We start from the raw sequence: 10,330 nt of genomic DNA, 5'->3' as shown, positions 1-10,330 counted from the left end.
GGAAATCAGTCCTGAATATTCATTGGAAGGACTGATGCTAAAGCTGAAGCTCCAATACTTTGGCCATCTGATTAGAAGAACTAACTAATTGGAAAAGAACCTCATGCTGGGAAAGATTGAAGGTAGGAGGAGAAGGGGATGACAGAGAATGAGATCATTAGATGGCATCAACGACTTGATAGATGTGAGTTTGAGCAAGCTCTGGGAGTTGGTGATGGACAGGGAAGCCAGGCGTGCTGCAGGCCATGGGGTCACAAAGTGGACAAAACTGAGCGACTGAACTGAACTGGTGGACTTGGAGGGCATTATGCTAAGTAAAATAAGTCAGACAGAGAAAGACAAATACTGTATGATATCACTTATATGTGGAATCTAAAAAAATGCAATAAATTACTGAGTATAACATAAAAGAAACAGACTCACAGAGAGAACAAACTAATGCTTATCAGTGGGGAGGAGGAAGCAGGGAGGGGCAAGAAAGGGATGGGGGAGTAAGAAGTACAAACTATTAGGTAGAAAATAAACTACAAGGATATATTGTACAACATGGAGAATATAGCCAATATTTTCTAAATATAAGTGGATTATAACCTCTAAAAATTGTGAATAACTATATTGGACACCAGTAACATATTATACAGCAACTATACTTGAGTAAGGAGAAGGCAATAGCACCCCACTCCAGTACTCTTGCCTGGAAAATCCCATGGACGGAGGAGCCTGGTGGGTTGCAGTCCATGGGGTCGCTGGGAGTCGGGCACGACTGAGTGACTTCACTTTCACTTTTCACTTTCAAGCATTGGAGAAGGAAATGGCAACCCACTTCAGTGTTCTTGCCTGGAGACTCCCAGGGATGGTGGAGCTTGGCGGGCTGCCGTCTCTGGGGTCTCACAGAGTCAGACACGACTGAACCGACTTAGCAGTAGTAGTAGCAGCAGCATACTTGAGTAAAATAAAACAAAACATGAATAATGATAATGATTCTGTTGAATCAGAAAATAACCCAATAGTTCATAGTGACACTTAAAAATGGTGGTGGAAATAAGCTTTCTTCTTTCAAAGGCTGTAACTAGTAAATGTAAAAAGAAAATATTGAGTCAGAAAAATTACCATTTTTGCCACCAGTGTTGTAATAATTTAGGCAAAGATCATAAATTTAGATGCTAATTATTGAATGCATAATTTAGATTCAAATTATTGATGAAAGATTTTCAAGGATTATTGAGCAACAGGTATTCACACATTATCATGTATCATCCCACAGTTACCTATTAATTATAATATCACACACACATACACACATCCCCTGGAATGTATTGAGATTAGTACCCTGATCTTTATAAACCTTCAGTAGCCCAGAAATGGGAGGAACTCTTATGAGATCCTCAACAGCAATCTTTATTGAAATAAGAGACTTCCGTTTTTGTCTTTGGGCATGTTGTTTTGGAACGCTCCTACTTTTAGATACAAAAATATTGTTCCTGCGGTAAACTAAGGCTATTGGAATAGAGATGATGAGAAGCTAAACCAAGTACCTTATTTAATAATACAAATCCACTGTGTCTTGCTGCAAAGCAGTATTTTAACAAAGCCAAGGTCCTGAAGTGTATCTTCCATCAGAGAAAGGATTCTTTTCCGTGTTTCGATTTAGCCTGTGTGCTGCTTGGTTATGGGCTTCTCTGGTAGCTCAGCTGGTAAGGAGTCTGTCTGCAGTGCAGGACAGCCCGGTTCAATCCCTGGGTCGGGAAGATCCCCTGGAGGAGGGCATGGCAACCCATTCCAGTATTCTTGCCTGGAGAATCCCCATGGACAAAGGAGGCTGGCGGTTACAGTCCATGGGGTCACAAAGAGTCGGTCATGACTGAGTGAATAAACGCAACACAGCACTGCTTGGTTGTTATCACTGGAGATGTGTCTACATTCTTAGTGGAGTAACATACAGTGAAGCAGGAGCAGAACCCCTAAAGATGCAGAAGAGATACACACACCTGATCTTCCTCCAGGACTTCATGGAGGAAGTGACCTACACTGAATCCAGGTTAGTTAGCACAGAGTGGATTGTGGATACACTCACTGAGATTCCATAACCCAGATTGTGCTGATACCAGCTGTTGTAATTTCCCTGAGGGCTGAGAGAGGGTGGAGTTCAGGATAACCTGAGGGTTAGGGTGGGGATTCTTTTGAAGGGAAACAAAATTCCACTGCCAGTCTTCTACCTGAATAATGGAATATGTACCCATTATTCTTTAGCTGTCTAAATATAGGTTTATATAGGTTTTATAATAGGGTCACAATTATAAACTACTGGGGAGTAAAATCTGAGGATGGAAGGGGGCAGGAACTAGAGAGGAAGGAGAACTTTTTCCTTGGTCTGGGTCCTTGTTGAAAGTTTACATTAAGATAGTTGGGAGCTGGGAATTACCATAGTCCAGAGGTTAGGACTCGGAGCTTTCACTGATGAGAGCTGGGGGTCCAGATTCGATCCCTGATCCTAACAAGCTGCATGGTACTGCCAAAAAAAGAGGAAGAAAAGAAAGTTGGGAGCTCAACAGGGAGGCAGTTAAGGCAGGGCCCACTGGGGGAGGCATCTCTAAGAGAAGACACTTCTAAGAGCAGCTGGAAGAACATGACTGCCTGTGCTAAACGTCCCTGACAGCCTGTTTCAGGTGCGATGGGAAGATTAAGAGAAGCATATGCCCCAGCTCGGGGGAAAGCACTGCCTTTCCCCTGGGACCAAAGGGGAGACAGCAGGGATACGGCCAGTTAATAAAGATATAAACAAATTTGCCAAAGGGTAGGGGTCATCAGGCATACATATTTTGTGTCTGTTAACTCATAGAGTATGTAGCCATTACTCAATGGTTGTGTCTCTTCCTTATAGTAGGTTCACAATCTCCTATCAGTAATTCTGAAATCCCAATGACTTTGAAGACTTAATATATTTTTTTACAGGTTTGAAACAATCTCATTTGGTGGCAAAAGTTGACTAGAACTTATGTGAAATTATTTATACTGTTTATCTCACTTGATTTCTGAATATTTATATGCTTTGCTGCAGAAAAATGGATGTGTTTGTCAGTAGGGCACTGCCCCAGAGTTCTCTCTTTATGCTCTGTGGCAAAGGCCCTGTAAATCTGAAAGCTGCTGAGTTCCAAATCCTGTCTGGCCACAACGGATAAGGATTTAGACTTAGATAAGGGATTTGCAGCTGTATTTAAAGCTGTATTTGCAGCTTCATTCAAGCTGAAAGTTGGCCTCTGAGTCCTTGGGCAAGCAGAGCCTGTTTCTCTTGATCTTTAGATATAAACTCCATCCCACCTCCTGCTCCTGCTCTGAAATAAAAATGGAGTCTTTGGGCCTAGAAAAGAAAACAATGGTCTCAAAGGCCCTTGCTGAATCATCTGACTTCAGGGAAAACAAAATCGAACTTCAGGTCCTGACCTGATGCTCCGGGAATGTTGCATCTACCTGGGACTTATCACCCCCTGCCCAGAAAACTTCCACCTGCTGTTCAACTACAAATGCCATCTCAACTAAAGAATACCCAAAACGTCCTGCCTGATTAACTAATTTCCCTTATCGCTTCCACAAGTTCAGTTCAGTTCAGTTCAGTCACTCAGTGGTGTCCAACTCTTTGCGACCCTATGAATTACAGCATGCCAGGCCTCCCTGTCCTTCACCAACTCCTGGAGTTCACTCAAACTCACGTCCATCGAGTCGGTGATGCCATCCAACCATCTCATCCTCTGTCGTCCCCTTCTCCTCCTTCCCCTAATCCCTCCCAGCAACAGTCTTTTCCAATGAGTCAACTCTTCGCATGAGGTGGCCAAAGTACTGGAATTTCAGCTTTAGCATCAGTCCTTCCAAAGAACACCCAGGGCTGATCTCCTTCAGAATGGACTGGTTGGATCTCCTTGCAGTCCAAGGGACTCTCAAGAGTCTTCTCCAACACCACAGTTCAAAAGCATCAATTCTTCAGCGCTCAGCCTTCTTCACAGTCCAACTCTCACATCCATACATGACCACTGGAAAAACAATAGCCTTGACTAGACGGACCTTTGTTAGCAAGTAATGTCTCTGCTTTTCAATATGCTATCTAGGTTGGTCATCACTTTTCTTCCAAGGAGTAAGTGTCTTTTAATTTCATGGCTGCAGTCACCATCTGCAGTGATTTTGAAGCCCCCAAAATCTGACAAAAAGTCCGACACTGTTTCCCCATCTATTTCCCATGAAGTAATGGGACCAGATGCCATGATCTTTGTTTTCTGAATGTTGAGCTTTAAGCCAACTTTTTCACTCTCCTCTTTCACTTTCATCAGGAGGCTTTTTAGTTCTTCTTCACTTTCTGCCATAAGGGTGGTGTCATCTGCATATCTGAGGTTATTGATATTTCTCCCAGCAATCTTGATTCCAGCTTGTGCTTCTTCCAGTCCAGCGTTTCTCATGATGTACTCTGCATAGAAGTTAAATAAGCAGGGTGACAATATACTGCCTTGACGTACTCCTTTTCCTATTTGGAACCAGTTTGTTGTTTCATGTCCAGTTCTAACTGTTGCTTCTTGACCTGCATATAGGTTTCTCAAGAGGCAGGTCAGGTGGTCTGGTATTCCCATCTCTTACAGAATTTTCCACAGTTGATTGTGATCCACACAGTCAAAGGCTTTGGCATAGTCAATAAAGCAGAAATAGATGTTTTTCTGGAACTCTCTTGCTTTTTTGATGATCCAGCAGATGTTGGCAATTTGATCTCTGTTTCCTCTGCTTTTTCTAAAAGCAGCGTGAACATCTGGAAGTTCATGGTTCACATATTGCCAAAGCCTGGCTTGGAGAATTTTGAGCATTACTTTACTAGCATGTGAGATGAGTGCAATTGTGCGGTAGTTTGAGCACTCTTTGGCATTACCTTTCTTTGGAAAGGTTTGCTTCCACAAACCTCCCTTTTAATATGAAGCCTCCCTCATCCCTTTCGAGCTCAGCCTGGTCGTTAAGCTTGCCTGAATAAAGGTAACCTACCTCCATTGAGGTCGTCTCTCCTTTTCTTCCTCGGCCTGAACTATACATTACAAAAAACGTGTCTGTACAGGTTTAAACTATCTGAATGTGTTGCCAGTAATAAAACTCAAGCGGTTACACAAAAAAGTCTTCATTTCTAGTGTCTGTTGGGAAGCTGGAAAGCTAGCAGTACTGAGTTTGAATTCTGACAGATCAGATAGTTGCTGGCACTGAATAGCTGGCTGCTTGTTTAGATGGGAAGATTCTCTATTTGCCACAGTTTCCACCAGTCTCAACTATCATATAGAAATAGAAGGGAATGGGGCAGGGCACAGCCTTTAAAAGAATGACATAGCCATAGCACACAACATAAATGGTTAAGAGCTATCAACTTAAAAAAGATGCACAATGTGAGAGTTGGGATTTAAGTTTTATTTGGGGTAAAATGAGGACTGCAGCTGGGGAGAAAACACCTCAGCTAGTCCTAAATAAAACTTAATTTGCAATTCTCACATTTGTGCATCTTTTTAAAGTCAACAGTTACGGCAGCTGACAAAGCGACCCAGAGTGGACTTCTCTCCTTGGCCTGAACTGTTTGAGGAACCTGCAGTTCCTAGTACCAGCAGTGACCCCTTGTGCCCATCTTCCTCTTTGGGGAGTCTAGACAAACTTGGGTAAGTGTCTCCTGTTCTCAGATCTCCTGTTTTGGTTGATGATCCTGAGTTTTTTTTAGTGGTGGAGCAGGTTACCTGCCCCCTCTCAGTTGAAAGATACGGGAGCAGGGCAGTTGAAAGATATGGGGGTGGACCCACTCATCGTCTAGACACTGAGTGGGGCTCGGTTGAAAGATACCGAGGTTGCTTAGTTATAGGAGTCAGAGTGGGCTGTGCTGAGTAGATAGGTGAGAGGCTGATTTGAAGCTTTCCCTCATCAGATTTCCCTAAAATTCCTCATCAGAATCCCCCCCCCCCCTCAGATTTCTCTAAATTTCCCTAAAATTCATCAGGATAAAAGTGAAGATATTACATGAGAACTTTGTTTCAAAGGAAAGGGACAAGACTCCTCCCGGCCAGTTACAGTTTTCTCAGGTGACTGAGAAATTTATAGGAGTGGTAGAGGCTGAGTCCTTATACCATGTGGTGGTCCCAAAGGGACTCTCCACCCCCACACTTATTAATTAAAATGCTTGCTCATCCAAGTGTCACAGGTAAGAACTGGCCACTCAGTGATCTTAGAGTGCGGAAGGGAGCTAACTGAAACACCTAAGAGGGCTGGAACGACTCTGGGGCAACTCCTGGAGGAGTTAAGCTCACAAGCAGCACACTGGCCCACCACACAGTTTCACCAGTGATTGTTATCCCTGACAGATTCAACTAAAAACGGAAAATAGAGCCGCTCAAACACAGAAACCAGGGGCATCAGAAGTGAAGTGAAGTCGCTCAGTTGTGTCCGACTCTTTGTGACCCCATGGACTGTAGCCTACCAGGCTCCTCCATCCATGAGATTTTCCAGGCAAGAATACTGGAGTGGGTTGCCATTTCCTTCTCCAGAGGATCTTCCTGACCCAGGGATCGAACCCACGTCTCCCGCACTGTAGGCAGATGCTTTACCGTCTGAGCCACCAGGGGCATCAGAAACCAGCTTCTAACACTCCAGCCAGGGTTATGTACTTATAAAACTTTTTAGTACCTACTTAACTTGGAAATTATACTAAAGGGGATCTCAACTAAAATGGCAAAATTGGGGTTCTTTTGATACTCCAAAATTGATATTTTTGTGTGCACAGTTAGAAAAAAAAAATAAAAGCCAATCATAACATCAAAGAGACTGAATGGAATGTTTTGGTGTCTAGAAGCTTCTAAAAGAGGAAATGATAGAGTAACTTCTTTGCAGGAAACCAACAAGAAATTGCTTGAAACTCTATCAGAACTAAAAAAGGCTGCCAGCACTGCCTCTCCCTCTCCCTCTGCTCCTCCCATGTATCCTTTTCCATCTGAACTACCAGGCCCAGACTTTTTCTCTTCCAACTCTTCTGCTTCCTGCTGCTCCCTTTTCCCCAGCAAAAGAGGATTAAAAAAAAAAAAATCAGAAGTGATTATAGCTCTTTTAAGGAGAAACTTATTACAGGGAGAAATGAACCGTCCTTAGTGTTTATCTATATACCGTGGACCCAAACAGAACTTAGGGCCTTAGCTAAGGAATTTCCCGAGCCAAGTGAGGGTCCATTGGGATTTGCTAAAGAATTTGAGTCAACCTTCTGGTCCTATGAGCCAGGTTTTCCGATCTGTATCAACTAATACAGCTGTTACATTCTGAAAACAAAGCAAGGGAATGAAGAGAGAAAGCAGGAAAGAAAAGCCCTTTAATGGACTTTACATCACATAGTCCAGAGGATCACAATGAATGCAAAGAATTAGCTCAGAAATTACTTGAAACTATCCCAGAGGTTTCTTCAAAAACTGTAAATCGGACAAAGGTTCAACAATGCAAGGAAAGATCAGATGAATCAATCCAGACTATTGTGGGAGATCGGAAAGAAAAAACTTGTAACCAATATTCTTGCTTGACACCTGAATCATTCTCTAACCACCGAAATGATGCTTTGCTTAATTCAGCCTTTAAAGAAGACTTAGATAAGGATTTGGCTACTTTTAGTCAAAAAGAAAATTTAGGTTGGTCTGAGTTATACACAAAACGCCCTTGTTATACTGGCTGACCAACTTTTCAAAACCATTAAAAAGAAAGAAAAAGGGGTATCTATGAAAATTATGAATATTCACTTCTGCCAATTAATTACACAATGCCAGTAAGGTTTGTCATTCAGTCACTCAGTCATGTCTGAGTCTTTGTGATTTTGGAGCCCAAGAAAATAAAGTCTGTTACTGTTCCCATTTTTTCCCCATCTGTTTGCCATAAAATGATAGGACCGGATGCCATCATCTTAGTTTATTGAATGTTGAGTAGAAGGTTAACTGGCCCCTAATCAGTTTAACACCCAAACAGTAGAGAAAGCTTGAAAGAAAAAATATCTCTTTAGAATTCTTTCCCTGAGGGAATAACTCCTCTTAGGAGAACCTGATTTTTGCTTCCTATACCTTGAGACCAGAGCTCTCTGGAGCACTTATTGTATCTGTACCATCTCTAATTTCTGAAAATGAGGAGAAAAAAAAGGGAATGAAACATTTTAAAATTTTCTTATTCCAACTGTTATTTACAATTAGTAAGTTTTATATTGTGATATCAGATTCATGACTAAGTTTAGAAAATAAAGCTAGATATCTCACTGTGTCTGTCTGGATGTATGTATGTCTCAGTATGTGAGTTTGTCTTTGGATAATATTATTGAAGTTAATTTGTAAAAGAGCTTTAATCTAATTTGCCTAAAGAAAAGTTGTTGCTGTTCAGTTGCTAAATTGTGTCCGACTCTTTGCAACTCCATAGACTACAGCACAGGAGAAGGCAATGGCACCCCACTCCAGTACTCTTGCCTGGAAAATCCCATAGACGGAGGAGCCTGGTGGGCTGTGGTCCATGGGGTCGCAAAGAGTCGGACACGACTGAGCGACTTCACTTTCACTTTTCACTTTCATACATTGGAGAAGGAAATGGCAACCCACTCCAGTGTTCTTGCCTGGAGAATCCCTGGGACGGGGGAGCCTGGTGGGCTGCCGTCTATGGGGTCACACAGGGTCGGACATGACTGAAGCGACTTAGCAGCAGCAGCAGACTACAGCATGCCAGGCTTCCCTGTCCTTCACTAGCTCCCAGAGTTTGCTCAGACATGTGCATTGAGTCAGTGATGCTATCTAACCATCTCATTCTCTGCTGCCCTGTTCTCCAAAAAGCCTTCAATCTTTCCCAGCATCAGGGCCTTTCCCAGCAAGTTGGCTCTTTGCATCAGGTGGCCAAAGTATTGGAACTTCAGCTTCAGCACCAATGCTTCCAATGAATATTCCAGGTTGATTTCCTTTAGGATTGACTTGTTTGATCTCCTTGCAGTCCAAGGGACTCTCAAGAGTCTTCTCCAGCAGAATTCAAAAGCATCCGTTCTTTGGCTCTCAGCCTTCTTTATAGTCCAACTCTCACATCCATACATGATTATTAGAAAAACCATAGCTTTGACTGTATGGACCTTTGTTGGCATAGTGATGTCTCTGCTATTTAATACACTGCCGAGGTTTGTCATAGTTTTCCTTCCAAGGAGCAAGTATCTTTTAATTTCATGGCTGCAGTCACCATCTGCAGTGTTTTGAAGCCCAAGAAAAGAAAATCTGTCACAGCTTCTGTTTTTCCCCTTCTATTTGCCATGAAGTGGTGGGACTGGATGCCATGATCTTTGATTTTTGAATGTTGAGTTTTAAACCAGCTTTCTCATGCTCCTCTTTCACCCTCATGAAGAGGTTCTTTAGTTCCTCTTTGCTTTCTGCCATTAAGGTGGTATCGTCTGCATATCTAAGGCTGTTGATATTTCTCCCAGCAATCTTGATCCGAGCTTGTGTTTCATCCAGCCTGGCATTTCACATAATGTACTCTGCATATAAGTTAAATAAGTAGGGTGACAATATACAGCCTTGACATACTCCTTTTCCTATTTGGAACCAGTCCATTCCATGTCTGGTTCTAACTGTTGCTTCTTGACCTGCACACAGATTTCTCAGGAGGCAGGTAAGAAGGTCTGGTATTCCCATCACTTTAAGGATTTTCCACAGTTTGTTGTAATCCACACAAAGGCTTTAGTGTAGTCAATGAAGCAGAAATAAATGTTTTTCTGAAATTCCCTTGCTTTTTCTATGATCTGATGGATGTTGGCAATTTGATCTCTGGTTCCTCTGCCTTTTCTAAATCCAGCTTATACACCTGGAAGTTCTCAGTACACATACTGTTGAGATCTGGCTTGAAGGATTTTGAGCATTACTTTCCTAGCATGTGAAATGAGTGCAATTGTATGATAGTTTGCACATTCTTTGGCACTGCTCTTCCTTGGGATTGGAATGAAAACTGACCTTTTCCAGTCCTGTGGCTACTGAAGAGTTTTCCAAATTTGCTGGCATATTGAGTGCAGCTCTTTCACAGCATCTTTTAGGATTTGAAAAAGTTCAATTGGAATTCCATCACCTCCACTAGCTTTGTGTCATAGTGATGGAGAAGCTATATACAGTCAGCAGAAACAAGACTGGGAGCTGACTGTGGCTCAGATCATGAACTCCTTATTGCCAAATTCAGACTTACATTGAAGAAAGTGGGGAAAACCACTAAACCATTCAGGTATGACCTAAATCCAATCCCTTATGATTATACAGTGGAAGTGAGAAATAGATTTAAGGGACTAGACCTGATA

The sequence above is a fragment of the Bos indicus x Bos taurus genome, chromosome 1 (assembly GCF_003369695.1).
Source record: "Bos indicus x Bos taurus breed Angus x Brahman F1 hybrid chromosome 1, Bos_hybrid_MaternalHap_v2.0, whole genome shotgun sequence".
Lineage (NCBI taxonomy): Eukaryota > Metazoa > Chordata > Mammalia > Artiodactyla > Bovidae > Bos > Bos indicus x Bos taurus.
The sequence above is the reverse complement of the archived record's forward strand: the minus strand, read 5'-3'. Positions refer to the sequence as shown.